Source organism: Cyanistes caeruleus, chromosome 2 (genome assembly GCF_971803275.1).
Source record: "Cyanistes caeruleus chromosome 2, bCyaCae1.hap1.1, whole genome shotgun sequence".
Lineage (NCBI taxonomy): Eukaryota > Metazoa > Chordata > Aves > Passeriformes > Paridae > Cyanistes > Cyanistes caeruleus.
The window spans coordinates 117072045-117094417 of record NC_141702.1 but is presented as its reverse complement, the minus strand read 5'-3'; the positions used below and the strand labels follow the sequence as shown (position 1 = coordinate 117094417).

Genomic DNA, 22373 nt, shown 5'->3' with positions numbered 1-22373 from the left:
TTATAATAAAAATATAATTTGCAAAGAGACAAATGTTGCCAGTACCTGTAGGCAACAGACTTTTCAGTTTTAGCCCAAAGACCTAATCTGTACTTTTTAATGAAGAGGAATACCGTTCCCATTATTTTTAAAGATGCTCCCACCATTAATAGCTTTCCATACATCTGCCCATCGGATCAGTTTGGATTCTAGTTCTTGCCTCTTTGTGCTTCACTTCAGTGAGTGTCTGCTGAATTAGGAGACACATTTAAAGGAGAACATAGGGCTGGGATGTAAAACTGATTCACAGAACACAAAGATGAAGGCTGTTACCTCTGAAACCACTGTACAAAGTAGCAATTCATATCAAAGAGCAAGACCTCGGCAATGTTGATCTGTTTGATAGTGTTTTAAATAAATGTCACTCTACTAGGTCTAGTGCAACGATATTAAGATTACTTCATGGTTTTCTTTCAAATACTTCTTTTCCTAGCAGAAGGGAATTTATTTTTATTGAAAGCCTGTGATATTTGTTGAGCTTTCAAGTGTTGAATGTTTCGCATGAAGGTTTTTGGTGCATATTTTGGTATCTAATTCAACATTCAAATCAATGGGAAGCTGATTCAGAATTTGAATCTAAATGCAATGCTAAACATGGGCTCAAGAGTATAAATGCTGGATATTTAACTACTAAAAGTGTTGATCATTCTTGCCTTATAGGGATTTCCCATTTCAGCATGTAGAAATTTGAAGTACTCTAAGAAAGGGTTTAATTTATGATGGACAAATATGCAAGTGCTACTGAAACAAGAAAGAATCCTAGTTTTTCCTGCCAGAAACCTGTAGGAATTAAGGTTGCAGTCCACTCAGATAGGAGTACATAAGGCATAAAACACCACACTAATATGTTTCTGCAATGATTTACACTCCAAAGATTATACCTCCATTCATCACAAATATGGATGGGCCAGAAGATCTCCAGGTTTGATATAGCCAGACCTTACCAACCAAGCAAGGACAGGAGAGTTAGAGAAACAGCCACATAACTGCTTGGCATGCTGTTGGGAGGAGACAGAGAGTCCAGTACACACTGTCCACTCTGGCACATCAAACCTGCCCAAATGCCTGAGCAAAATGCTTACAGCTCCATGCTCTGGGTTTATCCTCTATCCATAAAAACACAGATCAAATCCCTGTGGGACACAGCACACTGTGCTGGAAAAAATAAAGTTGATAACTGTTTTTCTGAGAAAACCCTAGTCTAGGCAATTTTACTCTTTTGTTCAGTGCTTCTGTTGCCATAGGTGTCTGCAGTTTAACTGAAAGGGAAACAGCTCTCACACACTTTCCCCAAAGAGCAGACACAGACACTTCACACTCCAAAGTTTTAACTGAATGAAGGAGCGCAAAGATGTGCTTGGAGGAGTAACTTGAGGCATCCTGGAGAATCAGGCCAATGCTCAGCTCCAGTGTCCATCCTCTTACTTCAGTTCCTGGGGCTGTATTCGTTGGTTTATCGCATCAAGGATTGTTGTCAGAGTGTCACTGGGGCTGGATTTATGCACTGTGTCACAACCAGTCAATGCAGTATGACTGCAAAAGAGATTTAAAGTATTCCATCATGTCAAGCTTATGCTGTGAAGCTACAAAAGAGGTAACTTTGCACTTGAAAACCTCTGCATAATCCACCAGGAATATAGGAACCATAGTCCAGCATGTGGAGGTAAATATGGTGGATGCTGTCTGTGCTATCTATCTCTGTTCTAGAGCAGGTTACACCAGGCCTTTGTGAGTACCACCACCGCTTGTGGTGACATAACTGAATTTTGAGTGACCTGATCTATGACTATTGGGAAGCTACAGGTGACTGACAGAGGAGGCTCCATTTAGAGACCAGGTAACCAGGAGGGGAACAGACCTGGGGCCTCCTTCCAGCTGCATCACGTCAGTGCAGCTCCACAGATACCCATCCACTCTGATACTTTCAAGTGATACCTGCCCAAACAGTTTCTGACAGGGGATTCTGACCCTTTATCCTCCAGTTACCATTAGTTACCTTTTGCCTAAACAAAAACATCGAGACACATCCTCTGGGCTCCATGATGACTGTCCACCCCAGCTTCTCCCATCTCCTTTCTTCACCAGTGTGTACCCACTCTACTCCCAACCTCATTTCCCTCCCTGTAATTCGGTGATTCATCTGTAGCCTCGGGGAAGGGCACCTGACTTCATTGCTTAACTGCTGTTAACAAGTTGCTGCACAAATCACCTGGCATTGCAGGATGAGACTGCCAACAACTTTCTACTAGAGCTACAGGGAGCAGGTTTGAATGCCAGCATTCTTATGAAAATCTTATTTCGTTTATGATGGGGTTATTTCAAGTGTATTGCAGTGCTAGAAGTTGGCAAAACAAGCCAGTTTTATGAAGAGCACCCTAAAAAAATAGGTCCCATTCAGTTGTTGGCTTCCTTACTAAGTCTGCTAGCTGATGTGACTTCAATGTGGATGTGATCTTCTGTGGTAGATTTCACTCCCCTGCCTGTAACACTTGGGAGCTCTTTGTCCCCTCCATGTCACTCCTGGCTTTACCAGCTCTCATCCCACATGTTCTCACGTCTCTGTAACCCTCAGAGAAGGGGTAGAGAGGTCAGGTGGCCAATTAGTATGAAATACAGTGTCTGCCTTCCTCCTCTTCTTGTTCAGGGTCTGTGAGTGACTGGATAGGGGAAGAGGGTCAGGCTCTTCTGTAGCCCATTTTACCTCAGACAGTTCAAACAGTAAACTTGTTTGAACTTAAAAAAACTTTCCAAATCCTACCTGTCTCAGTTCTAGAAAATACAGAAATTGCAGTGTCACGATGGAAAGAAGAATAATGTTTGCAAAGTTACTTAGCTGAGGAGGAATACCAACACGACACACCTGAAGCAGTGCTGGAATGAAGAATACCAAAGTACAAACCACCCCTCTGGTTCAGCCCCAAAGTGGAAATGAACAGCTCTGCCAGCTTACATGTAATTTATTGCTAGGAAAATAAGGGATAGACACAGATATCCCCTTTCATGATGAACAGATCTGTACTGGGTTGTGGCATCCTATGTTTTATGTGAGCAGGAGACTTGTCCTGATATAAATCACAGGGCACCAAAGCCAGCCAGCTGCAACTGTCCAGAAATAGCTGCACACTGAAGGACAACTGCTTCAAAGACAGTCCTTATCAACCCGAGACACATTTACTTTGGGATCCTGCTTAGTTTTAATCACTCTGACAGGTTTGGCTTGTAAAATCATTCTGCCTGTTTATCTGTACATAAGTAAAATCCATGTGGACATCCACCCCCAAGGACCTAAAGCTGCAAACGCACATAAATAACTGCAGCTGCACGACTGCTCTCCTTGGGTAAATAGCAGGGAGGAAGAAGAGGTACTTACAATATTGACATAAGAATGAAATTGTCCATGACTAACCTGAGGATGAAAATGAGGGAAGATTATTTAACTATCAGCTGAAGAAGGCAATGGAATTACTTTCCAGCAGGAGGGATGGCAGGTGAAAAGTCAGAAAGTGTTCCATTAATGCTTGGCCATTTTACTAGAGGAGTTTTGAGCCTTGCCTGTCACACCACAGGGCTGGAATCAGTGACCTGTGAGGACTCTTTTGGCCCAGGGTTTGTACGTGACTGAAGTTACTCAAAGCGTAAATGTTTATAGGATGAGCCGGGAGCTTGCGTCAGCACAGCTGGCAAAATTCCATGGGTGCTTCATCCATCCCACTGAACGCCATAGACATGGAAGGATAACTTCCTATCAAAAATGCACATAACACACACACACACACACACTTCAGTTATATAAAAATTGGTAATTTTTGTGTGGCAGTTGAAAATGGAAAAAAGTTACTAGCTGTATGTATTTTAACATATATTGTAAATGAGTTGAATTTCTGCTGCAAATTATGTATGTATTTATGCACACATGCTGATGAGAAAGCCAAGTAACTTTCACTGTACTCTGACATCAATTAGATTAATATTCTTGTTAAAGGAAACTGAAGGAATGTGTTGAACACATGATTTCTTCAGATGTCCACACAGTACTCAGGAACTTTTTAATGTATTAGCTGAGTATGATGTGGGCACTGTGCCCCACAACTTCCAACAGGGATTATGCCCCAGGCCAGGAAGGGTAGGGACTGTCACAGTATAAATCACCAAGAAGAGGTATAGGATTAACGTCTGAAGGTCCCCATGTGACTTCACTCCTACATGACTTGGGTCCCTTAATAGTGTTACCTGTAGCATATATTGAATTGACAGCATTAAAAAGAAAACATTAAAAGAAGACCCGAATGGTCAAAAGTGAGCAACCAAAAATCAGAATATTCCCAGCCTAAGCCTGAACTGGCAATACAAACAATAGTATTTATTATGGATATAAAAAACTTCATGCCCAGTTCTTAAAATCTTCAGGGCACTTGGACCTGCCAGCACTTTAGAGCCTCTCCCTACAGACTATTTCACACAGAACATTTTTTTAGTCACATGAGAAAGCACCCTTTGGTGAGATAATAATGGAAAAGATACTTTGGATCTCACTGAAGCCTTGCTGAGTACAGAGCTGGTTTCTATCAGGACATTAAAGCTTCAAAACTGTGTAAGATGCAACATTTAGATATAATGCAATGTATTTAGAGCTAATTTTGCCATAACATAAGGGCTGTACTTACATTAAAAAGAATTGAGTAATAAATTTTTTTATGCTAATAATTGACTTCTAAGAGAACAAGATGAGTATTTCCATAAAATAGAGGAAGACACCCTGGCTCTGTAGTTACTAATCATCTGTCATAACAGCTCAAAATGGATGTAAAATGCTCTCACAAAACAACTTTCCATTCTCCCTGTCTTTGTGTCAAGATAACACTGACTCACTGTCAAGGATAATCAGACTCAAAATCTTTTAGGGTTGATGTTTAGGGATAGAGGGGAATTTCCCCAACTTTGTTATTTCTAAATGCAAAGATCAATTCACTTGTTTATTTGCATTTGCATCTGATCTTTTGATCAGTGGCAATGATAAAAGTGTTAATGATAAAACTATGAGAGCCTGCAAATGAGAGATCCGTTTGCCAGACCTCTTTCTTACTTTGGTTAGAGATTTCCTTAAAAAAAATACCAAATTTGTTACTGTAGAAGAACTAGCTTGGAGAGAGGCCTCTTGGCCTGGGTGTTTCCTGTAGAACAATTCTGACTCCTGCTGTGGGAGAAACTCCTACTTGTCCTGCCCCAAGGGTGAAAGATACTGCCAGGGAATTACAGCAATTAACCTCCCGGTCCCTGTCAAGCTCCAACCATCCCAATGAGTTATTAGTCCCTTAGGACTCAGGAGACCTCAGGGAGACTGAAAAGCTCTGCTCCTTCTGCAGATGACCCAACCCATAACCACAAGGAAGAGGCAGAGGAGCAGCCTTTGCCGAAGCCAGGCTTGGAAACAGTGGGGCACCAGTGAGGCCATGGGGTGGGTGGCTCAGGAGGTTCCCCTGCCCCACCTGGAGCCAGGAGGTTCCTGCCCAGCGCTTGCAGAGCCGCGTGTGATCCCACAGCGCTTCTCCCCAGCCACTGAGGCTGTGGGAGCGCTCCCAGCCATTTGGGCTGCAGGCAGTCTGCAGGACAAGCTGCCACACCAACTGCAGCTGCAGCAGGGTGTGCCAGGAAGCCCTGGCAGGAGGCTGGTCTGGGCCAGGCTGCCCCTGCACACACGTGTGGGTGTTTGGAGGAGAACAGCTCAGGCTGTCCAGCAGTGCAGGCAGGGCAGGGGCTGGGCTGGACCCCACAGAGTCTGGGAGTTCCCATGAAGGGACCCATGAAGCCCCATCTGAGCAGGGCTTTGTGCATCCCTGTGTACAAGAGCTGCTCTGGTAGCACAGGGAGCTGGCAGAGCACATGGAATTGCTGGGAGCACCTGGGAAGGCAGGCTGGGCCTCAGCTGCTGCTGCATAGGCACAGAAAAGAAGTGGAACAAGTTTCATGCTCAGAACACCCATCCGAGCTGGAATCTGCCCACTGAAGGACAGGCTGAGCTCTCACCTCAGATGAAGGCAAGAAACAAAAAGAGAATACCTGGGCTGTTCTCATTGCTGGGGAGCAAGTGAACCCAACCACTGTATCACATTCACAGCAGTACAGTTGCTCTGAGCAGAAAAACACCATTTTCCCATCCTCAGAGCTGGTGATTTACCCCGTGACAGCCATCCCAGGGCACTTCTGTATCATGCTATCCATGGTGCTCCAATAACGACAATGCATTACACTTTATACAAGTAAATGCTGTTTTACCTTTTTCATTTTCTCTGCTCTTCATAAAGTATCAGTTCATGTGCTTCATACTATAACCCACTGCTGAAGACAAAAGCTATGCTAATTTGAAGTTGACCCTTTACCCAAGCAGATCTCTACCATGCCCAAGTCATACATGGTGGCAGCAAGGTCAGAATTAATATTTGGAAAATAAAGGCAGCATCACACTGAACACCAGAAAATCAAATCCCTCTGCACAGATTTGCACAAACACACACACACAAGAAAAGCTACCAGGCAGGTAGCACCTCAGGGAGTATCTGTGTCCCTGTTGCCATTCAGCCTCAGTGTGAGCAGGATTATTCTTCCATTCTCCCAAGAATTTGTAAACTTTCCCAACAAGTTCTAAATGAAGAAGAAGTAGCACATGCAACAACTAAAGGAAAGTCTGAGCAAAACTGTCTGTAACCACTTAAGATTCAAGTACGCCAGAAGTTCCTAAGTCATCTGATCCTAATTTCTGAAGAATTTAAATGGGACTCGTGCTACGCTATATGCCAGAAACTATAAATACAATGCTTTCTCTTATCAATCTCTTCTCCTGCTTTAGGCAGCTTGATAGCATTAGCTCAATATCTGCATTATTCCTCCTTCCTTCCCCAAACAGGGCACAAGGAACCTGTGAGAGTTCCCTGCTGATTTATGTCCAAAGCCGGAGGTGAAACTGCTGGATTAGAAGATCGCACTGCACGGGAACTAGAAGCCAGCCCACACAAGCTTTACAGGAAGAAATTATAGAAAAAGGCAAACACAAGAGAAAACTTAGAGCAGGGATAAATTAGCAAATGGCAAAGTTCACCGGGAGGGAAGGCTTGCGTGCTAGGCTGTGTGTTTACAGCGCTCGCTCCGGTGCATGCACAGCTCCGTTGATGTGCTCCTGCCGAGAGCAGCTGGGACTCCCCGCTCACACTGCCAGCACTAGGCTGAAGACAGGAATTTCAGATAATGTAGCAAGGACAGAGCATCTAGAGCTATAAAAACACTCAAAACAGTCTGCTGGGCAAAATAGGTGAGCAGTGGAGCTGAAGATTTGTCTTTAGCCAAAGTCGCATAGTTCAGAATTGTATTTCAGAAATGTGCTACAGATTTTCTTTTTAAGCTGAAATCTAAAAGTCCATTGATCTGTAAAATTTAAATATTCCTCTTCCTACCAGTCTGGACTCCAGAGTGCTTTGTCTCCTGATCACATGAATCAGCTGGGCTCAGATGAGCCAGTGAACCACACAAACAGAAAAGAATAAGTTGATCAGAATTTCAAGCTGCCTTAAGACACGACACATCCCTAAATGTCTATTACTAAATACAGTCTAATGTTCACAGGATTAGAAATTATTTGCTTTTTAGTCATACCAACAACAAAAGATATTTTCATTTTAGGAATGTCGATATTTCATCTCTGTTCCAAGAAGAGAATTTCAGCTAAAAAAAAGTCACAGAATTCCAGTTCCACTCAAATTTTTGTCTGTGACAAGGATATTAAATACATAGACTCAATTTTCATTTTCTCAAATGGAATATTCAAAATTCAACATAAGCAAGTGATTGTATTATCCAACAATTAGACAGATGAAATAAAATAAGATGCAATAAAGCATTTTATAATGACATTAAAAGAAAATCAGAAGGAAATATTTATAGCTGTAGGAAGATACAGCTATGTCATCTTTGGGCTAGAACTGACTTGGGGGCTTTGATTGTTGAACCAAAACACAGTATTCTTTCAATTAGAGAAAATGTTAAAATAAATTAATATTCATAGTCTCACCTGTTCCTTAGTTTCCTTTGTGATTACTTCATCTTTCTGAAAACCTCTTAAAGTTTAAGTCATTTTTCATATAAAAGTAATTGCAAAAAATCACATTACATATCATCTTTTGATTATATTGAAGCAAAGCATTGTGTTTTTACCTGCAGGAAAGACTGACATCTGAAAAAAATTCACTTTGACTTATAAATTTTAAAAAAAACACAACTGTCACAAACATTGACACTCTTTCAGTAACTGCTGTGGCAGGAGGAAGAGCTAACACAAGAATCTAATTCACAAGACTTCCAGTCGAAGATCTATTGATCAGATATTTTTTAATCCACCTCAGTTAAACATCTAAAGCAAATAGGTCAAGATTTAACAGATCCTCTAATCTACTTCCTCTTGAAACATATCCCTTTATTATTTATCTATTTAAGACTATTGGCACTTTCTCTAGACTCCATTGTACTTAAGATGTTGGTATTCACAAGAACAACTCAGAGATGCTGTTTCTTTAATGACTCTTGTCTCTTAATTTCCTGAAAATTCTCATCAATTCCTTTCTTTTTTGCTTGCTTAAAGGCAAAACTTAAAAATCAACCTTTCTGTTCCACTTCATTTGACATCTCTATCACCAAACGCTCCACTGAAATCCTATTTGCCATAATGTATAACTCAGAAATTATGTGACCTGGAAAACTCAGATGAGCAAATTCTGACACATTTCACTCTGCTTGGCAAAAACAGCAAAAAGACAACTGGTTCATAGAGATGTAACTCCAACTTTGCATCACCACAAAGCAGGGAAGCAGAGTGGTGAGAAGAGCTAAGCACTCTGGAATATTTCCTAAATCCAATATGGTAGCAAGCAGCCCTGTTGCTGTCAATTCTGCATCCCCATCTGCTGTCCTGTAATGGTTTTAATGAAAGCTCTTACACATGGTGCTTAAAATAAGCCATGTGTCTGCTGGGGTGAATTAAAAGATGTAAATGCAGTGTAATTCACCAAAGGATATAACAGTGTCAATATAAGAGCTGGCTCTGTCAGCCAGCAACAGTTTCCAGCTGGGGCAGCCTCACAGAACAAAGACAGCCCCTGGCTTCATTCTGGTCTGTGCTTCTGAAGTCCCAAACTGGGTGAAAGAGAAGGAAAGCTGAGGAGCTGGAGCAGATGTGTGATACCCAGCTGAGTGCACAGGGACACTCCCACAGCAACCTCGGTGTCCAGTTCCGAGTGGAGCCATGCGCCTCGGATGGCTCATACAGGGATGGAGTACACAGGCACAGAGAACCCTGAAGCAGGACTGATCCCTTCAACAGCCTTTCCCCTCTCTGCTGCTGCTGGCCACAACCTGAATCAGCTGGTTTAGACAAACGGGTACAGCACAGCAGCTCAGCTCTGAACTCTGCAGCTGAGGAAGGCCAGGATTTCTAAAAGTGCTCCAGTAAAACACCGATGGTTTGAGAAGCCCACAGAAACCCAGCAGTGCTCCTCTTCCTAATATCTTTCCAACCTCTTCCCACTAAATTAGATACATGGGTGAGAAGGAATTAAATCTAGAGATTGCTCATTGCACAATGAATATTTGTCCTGCAACAGCACTGGCTGTGAGGAAGGGGGGTAAAGACCATCATTCCTAATGACCATGTCTATTCCCTATGACCTTTCCCCTCTTAATCAGACCACCTAGATTCATGCTGACAACTACATTCTTCAAGACTTCTGTTCCACCAGAAAACCTAGGAAAACTTATCCCAATTTTCAGAGCCCTGTAAAGATGAGATTGACTCTGCACATCATATGAGCTTACAGTAATCACAAATCCATGAGAAACAGCCTAGATAACAATCCACATTTTTGGATTGGTTGGTTAGCTTGTTTTTAGGGAAAAAAAAAAAAAAATTATTTTAGTTTTCTTAGAGTATTTACCACAGAAAATTCCTGATCTGTGACTAGAGCTTGCGGGTGTTAACACAAATTACATAACATTCCCCAAATCTGAATTAATTCGCAGACTTACCAGAGGCTCTCTTGCAATGATTTTCTCTTGAAGTTTGATTGAGATGACAGATGACGACTCTTATCTTTCGATTACAGCCGTGATGGTCTGATAAAGACTATAAAACTGCAACCATTAAATTTTTCGTCCCTGAATTCCCCCTGAGCAGTCTCCTGAGATCACCTGAAACAGATAAACAGAGATGTGAAGAGCACGCAATGGAACTGTTCCAGAACTGATACTGATAATATTACTTGGCTTTACATTTATGCTAATATCAATTAAGCAAGTTTTATTAATACTTGCTGTCATTTCTTGGAGCTGCCTTACAAAGCAAGCTATACTAGAAGCTTTCACTTTGCACTTATGAAGAAAACCAAGGACTTTCCACACTCGTGCTCTGTATGGTGTGGCAGCAGAGGCAGCCTTCAGAGAGGGGGTAAGGCAAACTAGACAAGAGCAGCAACGGGGAAAATGCTGCACAGTCACATTTACATTCATATATTCCATAGATTATCCTCATTATACTGAAAATCACTGATCAGAAATTTCAATTGTTTATTTTCAACCAGCCCTCCCAAACTTTCATGGAATAGCTACAGGAGGGGTTTTTCCCTTGTTTGTAACCAAACTGCACATCAGCAAAGTTCAGGAGCCATTGTTAACTTCTCTCTTTCCTTTTGCTTGTCTACAGACAGTTGCCAAATCCCAATTTATCATCATCCCTTCAAGAGTTTCTCGGCCCAACCTGCAGGACCAGCAGCCTTACAACATTATTCTTGAAATACAATGTCTTTCTTTCTGCTGCTACCATCAAACCCTACCAAATAGCTTCCCCTTTTCTTCAGACAACCCAATTTCACTTTCCCTAAGTTTTCCAAAGAACTGCTTTGATGTAATTGGGTTATAAGGAATGATACAGCATCAGGGTAGAGCAGTAGAGATAATCCATAAGAATCACAGAACAGCTGGGATGGGAGAGGACCTTAAAGACTATTCAGTTCCAGCCCTCCTGCCATGGTCAGGGACATCTTCCACTAAAACATGTTGTTCCAAGCCCTGTCCAGCTTGGCCTTGAGAGCCAAGTTGAGAACCCACCGCTAGTTGGTCTTCTGGAAGTTTTCTTTTGAAGACTGATTATCATTTACTAACTACCTAAATTGGACACTGATATAACTGATGATTACATTCACAGCAACAGAAAAATAAGACAACAAAAAGTACATAGTATTTCTGTAACTCCCATAACCTCAGTGTAAGCACCTTTGAATTTTTGGCCTAGTGTGGTGCTGACATCCTCATCTAATGTAAATCACTGAGACCTGAAGAAGATGAGTGACTTTCCCAGGAGATGCCATAAATTCTGGAGCAGTACAGGGATCTCAAAACGTAAACTACAGCCCAACTTGCTGAATGTGGAGAAATGAAAATGAGTCAAAGACTGTGAATTCCAGCTTTGCTGAATATTCACACTCCTCTGCTTTACCCAAAAGCACAACAAACACACACAAATCAGGTACAGTTCAGGTGTAGCTGCTCCAACCTTTTAGTACTCTACCTCTAAGAGGTGCTTCCTAACAGAAATTTAACTTAAATGTTTTCATGTATCACTTCTCCAGCTCAACTGTAATTTATCACCTATTTTGTGCACAACATGTGCAGCAAGCACCAAGACCAGTTGTACTCCCGAATGTTCTGGTTTCACCTGGAATCAGCCTTTCTGAGCTCATCTAAACTGTGTCCTCGTGACTGCATGAACTTCAAAGAGCACTTCGAAGACCACACAGCTCTTCCTGCAAACAAGCCAGCAGGACAAGAACAACCCCTACCAATAACGTTGTAGAGGCGAGACCACACAGAAGACTCCTGCAGAGCCCTTTGGGCTTAAAGATGTAGGGGGTCTGAACTCCCCGCCGCTGAGGCCGATCCGCGGCAGCTCCAAGAATCCCCCGTGCATGGCATGTGGTGAGCTCCGTGCCCACATGGATGGGTGGAGAGCTCCAGATGAGCTCTGTCGATCAGATACCTCCGCTGGGTCTGCCCCAGCTTGCAGCATGCCCTCCTCAAAGCTAAACAGAGCCCAGAGAGTTCACACCCCAGTACCTGACAGGTTGCCAGCTACGGCAGTCTCGTAGCCACTGGGAAAGCTTTGGGACCAGGTGCTGCTTCACAGCAAGCTGGGGGGGTTCTGCCCTAGACAATCCCCATGGCAAGAAACAGCATCACTCCTTGGATGAGTGAAAATTGTAGGACACACAAACCATCATAACACCCATCTTTGGAAGATGCCCACAAATGAGGGATGGAGGGAAAACATCTGGTTTAAAAGCCCTACAGTTGTCAGGTCACCGAGCAGTGTAGTGACCCGATATTTAGGGAGCTGTGAACAGCTGAACTATGAAGCTTCACCAGCAAGAACTTGTGAAATCATAGAAAAAACTGATGGGAAGGGAGAGGATCCAGACAGGGGCCTTGTGACCGTGGTACAAAGACAACTTTTTGCACATTGTCCTTGGCAGGTCCTGCCTCTGGGCCTTCAGGTCAACAAACACAACTTGCTGTGGCAGCAGAGGCTCTTGGTGCTTGAAGGCAGAAGACTGTGAAGTGCTGAGGAGAGTGGGCAGAATAAAGGAATAGGGCAATTCACCGTGTTTCTCTTTGCAAACTGCCACCTGGTGACTTGCAGTTGTCTTAAAATGAGTGGTTGCTAATTACATTTCTGTGATTGGTAATAGCTAAAAGCAGATATTTTCTGAAATGTCACCAAGCCACCATGTCTGGACTGTGGTCAGTGAAATGCAGCCAGGAGCTGGGATGGTTAGTTTTGGCCCATCACACAAGCTATAGGCATAGCTTTTCCCAGTATGGCCTGATTTTTGTCAAAGAGGCTTATGGTTTGAGCTAATCTTCATTTCCATATTGCCCTGGGTTCAAAGAAAATTTTTCTTTGTTTGAAACTGGAATTTTACCCAGAATGAAAGGAGGAAGGTAGAAGGGGAGAGAGGGCTAACAATCCTGAGAGGAAAGGCTGGACGTGGTGGAACAGCTCTGCTGCGGAAGTCAGGAAGAATTATTGGTTGCTTCGCTTCAGGAATCAGAGGTGCATCCTCACACACAAAGATGCCTTGTAGAAAATGCAGTTCTGGATTAATCGTGTGCTTTTTCCCCTGTACCCCAACTGCCACTTGCTGTCCACTTATTTCCTCTTTGTTTTTCCCAGAGCACAGAAGATACTGATATTTTTACTATTTGTCCTCATTTGGTATACTCTTGTTACACAAAACACCAAATTTGGTGATGTTGAAATCACATTTTATTCCAATTATTTCCAAGGCTGGCCAGGACTTTGCATAACCCTTGAATGAAACATAAAGGTTACTGACCTAACTGCAGCCTACCAGTACCTGAAGGGAGTTTGCAAGAAAGATAGAAACTTTTTACAAGGGCCTGGAGTGACAGGACAAGGAGGAATGGCTTCACACTGAAAGAGGGCAGGTTTAGATAGGATATTATGAAGAAATTCTTTACTGTGAGGCTGGTGAGGCCCTGGCACAGGTTGCCCAGAGAAGCTGTGGCTGCCCCATTCCTGTAAAATCCAGGAAGTGTTCAAGGCCAAGTGGGACGGGGCTTGGAGCAACCTGGGATAGTTGGTGGTGCTCCTGTCCATGGCAAGGGGATTGGAACTGGATGATCTTCCAGTCCTTCCAATCCAAAACATTCTGTGATTCTATGATTCACCTGCTCAAATACTTCCTGGTAAGGAGCTCAAAATAAATCACAACTCCTGCTAAAGCAAATTTCTCTGAAAATGTGTTTTTTCAAGTTGCAGTATTTATGGGGAATGCTGACATGAACATTCATCTCCAGTTCAGAGCCAGCTACCCTCAGAAGGACATGAAGTCATGCTCATTTATTCCTGCTACAAGGAACAAGCCTTTCAGTTTTCCAAGAGCAGAGTGCTTTGAAGAGAAAACAGGAACCCCCCTGAATCTTCAGTGGTGCACAAGCATGAGCTGCAGTTTGCATGTGAGTCCTTTGCCACTGAATTTCCTCCTCTGCCCAGAAGCCGAACAGGCCAGCCCCTGAGCCAGATCCCTGCCAAGATTCTGATTAAAAACTCACTCTCTGCACCTGTCTATTTATTTTACCTCTCTGCACCTGCAGACTGGTTTCAAGAGCCTCATTATTGCTCACTTGTCTCTGGCCTCATTCTGACAAACTTCACAGACAAAATGCCGCATTTCCCTTCTAATGACTATCACAACAGGCCAGCTCTGAGCAGCCTCTAATAATTTCTCCTGGTTTTTTTTCCTGCTCACCAAATATGTAATAATGAATGGCCATACAGCATGCTGAAAGCAGAATGAATGCAATTTCTGGAAATGGAAATCTGCTTTTAAAAAATTAAATCAAAAAAGATAAATGATACAAAAGGAGAAAAAAAAAAAAAAAAAAGAACTAGAAAACCTCAACAAGAGCATAACTGAAGACAGTGAGTGACCTTTTCACGTTCTCAGAGCTTCTATCTAGAAAGTTATGAATTCTGCACCTGGAGAGGCCTGCACAGCCCTTGTATTGTGTCTCAGTCTCTAATTTCTGTTCTGTATAAAGCATAGAGGGACCCAGCACTGACTCGTCTCATTGCTGCTGGTGCTGCCACTGGCCAGACTGGAGCCCTTGCTCAAGCCAGTCTGGAGACAAACTGCTGGAACTCCAGGCTTTTCTTTGAACCCCTTTTTTCCCAGCCCTCCTTGTAGGTTCTCCCTGACTTATCTATTTCCCCACCAGGTGTACCTGGAGCGTGATTGTTTTTGCTAACTGGAAAAAGAATAAAATCCTTCTTCTCCTTGGACCTATGGAGTCCTGGGCAGAGGGCAGCCCATGCAAGCACAACTCTTCCAGGCTGTTCTACTCTCAAGGCAATGCATGGGAATAGTTCTTGTAGGAAGTGCCATAAATCTCTTGTATAGTACAATTGACAAGCAACCAGTGACCACAGGAAAAACCACCCTGCCTAGACCTGGTGAGCCTGAAGTGCTCCTTCACATGGAAATTCTATGTTTTGTTTCCTACAGTATCAGTTACGCTTGTAAAAATACACTTCTTACAATACCTCCTGTATCCATACATGTGTTAAGATGTGAAGTTCCGACCTTCCCTTTAAGATACCATCCTGCTACTTCCCAAGGGACGTTCTCACAGTGCTGCTGTAGTGTGGGAATTGTGTGGAAGTGTGGGGTTGACAAACAGAGATCCCAGTATGAAATTTTAATGGGGAAATCAAATATTGATAGTTTTGTTTAGTCAAGACAGGTTTATCTTTAATCCAGAAGACATTCAGGGAGGATATTGTACCATGTGCACTTCCAAAGGCACAGCAAGGACAGAATATTACCAAACTCTCACTGGTTATCCAGCCTAAGCAAACCATCTCCGGGAGACAGCCAGCTGTGCCATAGAAACAGGATTTAGTTAGACCATTGGGTCCAGGCAGATGTGAAGCCAAAAGCTGCAGTCTCATTAGTGAAAGCTCCTATGTTATAAACCAGGACCAAAATGGGAGAGGAAAACTCAGATCTTGGATCTGTACCACCAAAGAGAGAACAAAGTTTACCCAGTGAGTCACAAGTCACAAACCAAGTGTGTATTAATCTTCCCCCTGACACATTTCTTCCATCCATCAGATCTAGCATTGTGCTGCTCTAACAGTGAGGATACATCATGTCATTCATGACACATGATGATTCCCAGATGTTCAGAGAGCTCTGCTACCCAGTGGAACAAATGGGTGTTTACAGTAAAATAAGCACCAACTTTAGCAAAACTGAAGATGAAGTTACAAGTTAATTAGTGCAAGAGGGCCTAAGCCCCATGATATACGGCACTCATATTTCTTCAGTAGATCCAGACCAAATTGAGAAAAGAGTCCAACAATTGAATAGCAGAAAATCAAAACCAAAAAAACCCACCCAGAAAGTCACCCTGAGAGAAGCCAGAATAAATAACATCACTGCCGAGCTCTGATGTAGCTCCTCTGGTGGAGTTCCTGGTGATGAATAAAAGGAGCTCTGAGTCAGGTGCCTGTAAATACAGTCATATATAACACCAAATCAATGAGAAATAGAGTTGAGAGAGGAAAAAGGGTCTAAAAACATCTCGGAGAGCCTGTGAAGCTCTCAGCTGACTATAAGAGCTCCTGATTGAGGCAAGAACATCACAAGTGTCTTTGAAGGTTATTTGCTCTTAAATTTCTCTAGTGGCATATTGAGGAGCAGCTGGAGAAGGGGGACACCTACCTGAGGCTGTGGGAGGAGATATGAACTAGGGCCTCACTGACTTAAACCAACTGAGGCAAAACACAGCTTTACACTGGACTGCCTCGGTGCTGATATTTCCAGTCTAACATAAGGAGTGAACAATGGCAAACTCTCAAACCAGACACTGCATGAGAAACTCCAACTGCATGAAACTCCAATGAGATCAAAAATAACTCCCTGTTAAAGGCTGTCCTCCTAAAAAGTTTAATGTTCCCAAAAGTCATTACAGCTGTCCAGGTCTTCTGCTAAATCTTCCTTCCTCTCCCAGACATTTCAGTCAGTACTGAATGGAGCCATGCAAAAAGAATCCAACCCACCCATTCTCTGGCACTTCATGTCAAACGCAGGAGACAGGAGCAGCCCATGGAGCCCATGGCACTGCCAGCCATCCTGGTGACCCCACAACAGCTCTCTAGAGACAGAGTTCATACAATGACAGAGGGCCAAAGGCTGGCACTGTGCCTGGATACCTTCCTTATTCTGTGCTAGAGAACAAATTCATTTTCCATAAAGAACTAAATAGGCCAATTTTTAATCTGGCTTGCAGTGCTTAAAACAACCTGCAAAAAACAGGTGGGAGCCTCCTTTCCTGCAAGCCAAAAGACAGATAAAAATAGACTTGAATTGCCATTGAAAATGTGGTAAAACAATCCTTTTCCATCTGCTAAAGCAAATCCTGGGACTAAGTGAATTAACAGGTCCCCAAGAGCAGACACTGTGAGCAAGGAATTGCTGCTCATTAATTAAGATGAACGTGACAGCAATTGATTGCCTCTACCTCTTGGAAGCATCAATCAGAGCCCAAAGCTGAGTGTGCACCTTGTCTGTCCCTCACAAACCCTGCTGGAACTCTGCTCCTTCCCTCCTAAATGATTAGAGCAGCATTCCCTCACAAGTGAAGGCCTTTCCTCTCCGGCCTCTCCGTATTTCTCATCCAGCCCGGTGTTAAATCCCAGTGCCATCTCCTCACTTTGAAGCCGGCCACAAGCAATGAGTTCAAGATGTAAAACCCAGGGCATTTGCAGAAAGGGTTTTTACAAAGCCAAGATGTCCTTCCAGAGAGATTAGACCCGAAGGCCATCATTAACACGGCCCTGCTGCTGTTATGACAGCGTAGCCCTGATCACCCACACTGACATTCAGCTTGCCAGAGTGATCCCAAAGGAAGGATCCTCAGCACCATCTAATTATCCCAAACTTCAGCCAGTTGCTCAAGAGGGTTGCTTCTGTGGATAGGCTGCTTAAAATACCCCATGTACCCAGGCATGGAAACACAGACTTCCCCTCAGTCCAAACACAACCAGTTTAATCAAGTCAGACTGTGACCTGTCCCAAGCAGAAGGGAGATAGAATAGTTTTTGTTTAAACAAGGGGGGGGGGGGGAAAAAGCAGCCAAATCCTTGTCTCATTTATGGTAATGTAAATCTAGAATAACTGGATAAATATAACTGAAGCTAAAGCTTTTATAAACAGGTATAAATCAGATCAGCTTAAACACATGCAAGTTTTTAAGACTCTTTGGCATCTTTTAAACCTCAGTTTCTGGTTAGATGCTCAGTCAGGCTGAATCCAGCCTTTCAGCTGTCTGTTATTTATGGGACTGCTCACAAAGCTGAGTGGTCACCCCACAGGACATGTTTAACCTTCATTTGCACGACACTTTGCAGATGTGTAAACTGAAAGGCTGGCAGAAATTTGAGTGTGCACAACTGGGGGACAGACCTGTCCCTCTGAAAAATAAAGTATCAAATAGAGCCATTAGAAAGCCAAAATTAAAAATCGAGATGTCCACCCCAGGAAATCATGACTTTTCATTTCAGCTAGAGATCAAACATTCAGTGTTTTTTCCCCATAGAATCAAAAGTTCAGAGCTTTTTTTTTTTTTTAGTTTGAACTGTTGAAACATTTTGACTGAAAATAAACATTTTGACATTTCCTAGTCAGAATGTATACATGTGGTTTGTCAACAAAATTAGGTTAGAAATCGCAAAGGAAGAGGTTTTCATGTGAGGTTTATATTGTACTTCCTGCTTTTTGAAGAAACAGTGCAATCATGTCCAGGTCAAAAAGTTAAGAGGTGCTCAAAAATGCTAACAATGAATTGCCCACTCTCCTTTAATCTCAGATCAGTTTTTAACTCAGTTTGGATTATCCCTGATTTTATTCATGATAATTCATCTACTTTTCCAGCTGCATAGGCAGATACAGAGACTTGGGCTGCCAATGACTTTCATGCACAAACTAGGAGTAGAGGTGTAGAAAAGCACAAAAATATTATTATTATTACCTTTGTATGTGTTTTCTTGAAACAGAAGTTTTGTTTTGCACCTTTTAAGGGTGAGTGCTGGATCCTACTTCAGATTTCTCTTCTGCATTTAGCCTGCTTGGACAAAGTTGAGAGATTTCAAACATCAAATCAGTTTGGAGCTATGTGAATTCCTTCCAGATACAACTTTTCTTGGATGTGTAAAAGACTCAGCACTCAGAGAGCACCTGAATGACAACTCTGCTGCCACAGGGACTGGCACAGCAATGAGCAAACTGAATGAGCAAACTACTGGCCATGCAATTATTTTTACTATTTCTTTATTTTAACTGCAGTGCAGAGAATAAGAGTTGTGGCAATAGAATATTTTAAATCTGTACCCTTAATGTGGAACAGAACTGCATGGCCAGAACAATTAAATTTGTCTTGCTTTTATTTTAAACTCCTATATCTTGATTCTGGCAAGAAGTTGAAATGCCCAGAATAATTCTCTTTTCCCAGTATCTCTGGATTGCCTTCAAGCAAGGTATCTGGAAAGACTGGAATCAAAATCATTTCCATCTACCCCTGTATCTTACCAGTCAAAGCTTAGGCGACTTACAGAAACTGTTGATGCTCATGCAACAAGTGTTGATCTGAAAAATATAAATGTATTTTATGACTTTGGAAAATTTTAATCAGAGATTTATTTTTTTTTCACAGAGAGATGTTTGTGTGCATATACATAAACCCAGTAAGAAACCAAGATTATTTTCTCTTCCATACACCTACCTCTAATTACTGTATGTTCTATGGTAATACATCCCATTTATATAAGTAATTAGTCCTTTGGAAAGGGAGTCTTATCTTACAGATACTCAAGCACCCACAAGAAAAATAAATTAAAGAAAGTTGATACCAGGTCTGAATTATTAGAGAAAATACCTGAAAAATTTTGCAAAAAATACTGAAGATAGGATATCTTGTTGTGGCACCCTGTGTATCCAAACTGAAAGGTTCTGAGTCTCAGGGAGCAGCTGCTACTGCGAGTCACATCCTAATACCCAGCAGACTTGTCAAGCAACAATGAAGACATGCAAAATCAGGAAGAAAGTTTGAAAATGTAGGCAGCTGTTTTTCTTGTTAGGCATAAATTTCATGTCATCAGATTATCAATTCATTTTCTATCAAGAGAAAAATTGAGATCCAAATATTTGATGTAACATTCATGTATTCTGCAACACAAGCACTCCAAACTTCTCTAATTTTTGCCTTTTTACAAAACCTTGATAATATTTTACTCCTGTCAAGGGCTTATATTTTCTTGATGGAAAGAGATGATGTGGGAGGACAAATGGATAAGATGCAGTGCTTAATCTATTTGAAAAAAAAAAATCTCTTACATCGAGTATTCTTTGATAAAATAATAATGAATCAACTCCATGGACACAACATTAAGCTTCCCCTTGCACCTTGACTTTTAGACAGTGGTAGACTTAAAATCCCTTATAGCCAAGCACTAGACCGACATCTATGGGAATGTAAATAGTTGTACAAAACCAAAAAGAAGGATAAATAATTTTAGAGGAGAGGATAGTCCATTCCATATCTTTGAAGCTTTTGCTACAGAAATAGCCACAGGAAGTGGAAATGAATGCAACAAATGAATATAATGTACACAACACCTTTTAATTTGTCCCAGTGAATCCAAAAGGGTGTAACTTAAAAAGTTTAGGAGTTTAGGGAGTACACATGCTGGAAAAATAATTGAAAGGTCTTCAAGTAAAGCAGAGGATTGCACTAACCCAAACAGCCTCTGAATTTCAGCTTGCTTCAACTCACATTCACTTCTGGATTTGGTCCTGGGAACAGGACCTGCTACATAGTGGTTAATTTTCTCAGGGAAACAAAATGAATGAGTGGTATGAGACTCACCTGAGAGGCTTAGGTGCAGGTCACTAACAATATTAAACATGTGGAAAAGTGGAACAGCTGAACAGATTCCAGAAAAGGAGAAAAGTCTGCTGTGGAAACATGCGCTGCCTTTCAATTGTCACAAGGAACATCAAACCCAAAAATCTGAAGCTCCCCATCACTAGAGAACAGGAGCAGCAGCCACCAAGGAGGAGACAAGAGTCTTCAGGAGCTTGGGCTTGTCCAGGAATGGGACTGTTGGTGTACTTCCTGCAGCACTGCACACTCCAGAGCCAGGAATACAACAAAGATCTGACCTGTGGGTTTCTAGACAAAATTCAAATTATCCTGCCATGTGAGACCTACATGGCATCACACTGTTTCCCCCAGTTTGTCATTGCCTCCTTGCGTCGTTCACACATTGAAGAGGAAGGAAAGAAAGCACCTGCCTGGAACGGGAGAGGTAGGGTAAAGCAAGAACATCCAGGAGCTGGGTATTTATGATCCAGCTATTCAGTCTTCAGGAGAAGCTTGCAGTAGCAGCCAGGGCCCTGAGTCTAAAAAAGAGATAAGTGTAAACTTTCTAAGATTATTCTAGCATCCCATATCCTCAACCGAGTTAGAAGTGCCCTGACTTCATTTTCCCACAGATAGGAGAAATAAAGGTTTATGTCACATAAAGCTTGGAGCCTTTTGCTTAGCAGATGGATGGCCAGCTTCCTGCTCTCTTAGGTAAGCAATAGAGGAAATTATACTGTAATTCAGAGAGCTTTGAAATAAAATGGTTTTTGGCAATGCTTAGACTTGTGCTAATATCACAGCAGTTATTTCTGTCAGCTTCAGAGTACTGTGCTGTGGCCAATTAATGGAAAAAAAGATGAGAGTCAGTTAATTGCTCTGGGATTTTCTCTCTGAATGTTCAGGCTAGATTAAGGAAAAGGCCTTGCCCTTGCCTGCATAGCCTCTTATTTCCAATTGGTGTTACAGCAGTGCTGGCCTCGCTGCTCCTATTAAAGGTCAGTCAATGTTTCCACTATAAACCTTCTTTACCGCGGATTTCACACAGCGTGTGAGTTTCATTTACTCTGGACTGAATCACAGTTCTTCTTGACCTGGAAACAGAGGTGTTTTGATCTGTTCTTTAAATCTGTATGCTCATTTCAGTATTAACCTGGGACATCTTCAAAAACACACATTCTTATTTAAAAAGATTCCAAGCGTAGATGATCCCCTTTGGATAACTGATTCCTTCAGAACACCAGCCAGTGGTTTCCTGATTTAGTCCCAAAGCAATATTGGCAGCTCATTGCATGTTATCTGAGAAACCATGGTTATCAAGCTTTATTATTCAATAGAGGGTGGGTCATTTCTGAAAAATGAAAATATGAAAGGAAGGTATTACTACTTGGAACAATTTCAGTTTCCAAACAAAAAGTTGTATTTCAAAATGGGCTGTGCACACAACCAGCAATTGGACACAGCACAACCCCCAGGACAGATTATGAAAATGGTTTTTGCATTGGGCAGGAAACAAAAAAACACTGGAATCAAAATCCTGTATACTCCAAAGTTCTCTAGAAATTACGTACTCCATGGGATATCTCTAGGGCAACTGATCGTCCCTTTGTAAAGTGAATAATCACCAAGGAATTATTTGTAAAGTCCCCTCATTATACACCCACACACATCTTCTTTCCCACTGAAGCAATAGCTCCTGCTGTCTATCTTCTGCCTCCCTCTATTGGGAAGAGGCCTCCTCCACAGGTAGGAGAGGCCAAGTGCCAGCTCTGGTGGGTTATTCCCTGTTCTGGCTT

At 42.2% G+C, this 22373-nt stretch overlaps 1 long non-coding RNA gene across 1 annotated transcript; it reads right to left on the bottom strand.

Moving 5' to 3' along the window:
- Positions 1–10104: 10104 nt before the first annotated feature.
- On the bottom strand, positions 10105–19301 carry LOC147655166 (uncharacterized). Its single transcript, XR_015282026.1, has 3 exons — positions 19245–19301; positions 18688–18780; positions 10105–10266 (listed from the first exon to the last, which is right to left on the bottom strand). It is a non-coding gene; the product is annotated as an uncharacterized LOC147655166 (long non-coding RNA).
- Positions 19302–22373: the final 3072 nt, after the last annotated feature.